A 1221-nucleotide genomic window follows, 5' to 3' on the forward strand; every position below is an offset into this window, starting at 1 on the left:
GATATTAAAATATAAATTAATTTTTTTAATTATTTTTAATGTCTTTTTTTAATTATATAAAATATTTAAATCTTTTTTAATAATTAATAATATATAATATTTCTAAACTTATTTTAAAAATACATGTTAATAATAAGGCTGGACACGCTGACACGTGATGGTATTTAGGTGTGTCCAAAAGTGTCCGAAATTTTTTTATTTTTATTAATACACGGTTGAACACGGAAGACACGCGTGTCAGATGAGTATCGAAGAGTGTCGTGTCCAAAATGTATTCGACATGCGAACACGACAAATCAAGAAAGTGTCAATGCTTCATAGCTTCTTTTCATTCGTTTTCCTCCTCCCCCTTCTCTATCATCATCATCATTGTCATCATTATATCATCATCGTCATTACCGTTATCATCATCGTCATCTTCATTGTTACCGTCGTTATTATTATCGTTATCTTTGAATTTTTGTCATATTAATGACGTTGTCTGATCCAAAATTAATTTGGATGTGTTTTTATTCATGATTCAGTCTTTTTTATGTGTATCTGTTAAGAAATTTCGGTGTATTTTATTCTGATAAGTTTTGCATAATTCAAAACTAAGCACAAACGATGAGGGGTCCAATCCTTCTTTCTTCAAGGTGAGAGAGAATATTATCTACAACCCAACCAAAAAGCACACAATTTATCCCGATTATTCATGCACATTAACTTGCTAATGAGATGTCGCAGTACTAAAGTGTTAATCATTCCATAACTACTTGCATTGGGCCATGATAAATTACTCTACGTCTTGCAACTGCTTCTTCTTCTTTTTCATCATCATCATATTTTTTTTTCTTATTCATCTTTTCCTTCTTGTTTTATCTTCTCAAATTTTTTCTTGTTTTACTCTCTTAACAAGAATAAAAACAATGAACCTAGGTTCATTCAACTAAAAAAAATTAAAGAAAAAAGAAGAAGAAAAAAATACAGCATTAAATAAGACATTTTTGTGTTTTTGTAGCAAAGTTTAGGTATAAAAACTAAGAAATTTATGTGTATTTGTTAAGAAATTTCGGTGTTTTTTTATTCTAATAAGTTTTGCATAATTCAAAACTCTTCTTCTTCCTCCTTCTCATCTTTTGCTGCTGCTTCTTCTTCTTTTTCATAATCATCTTCTTTTTTTTCTTATTCATCTTTTCTTTCTTGTTTTTTACCTTCTCAAGTTTCTTCTTGTTTTACTCT

This window comes from Arachis ipaensis, chromosome B03, assembly GCF_000816755.2.
Source record: "Arachis ipaensis cultivar K30076 chromosome B03, Araip1.1, whole genome shotgun sequence".
Lineage (NCBI taxonomy): Eukaryota > Viridiplantae > Streptophyta > Magnoliopsida > Fabales > Fabaceae > Arachis > Arachis ipaensis.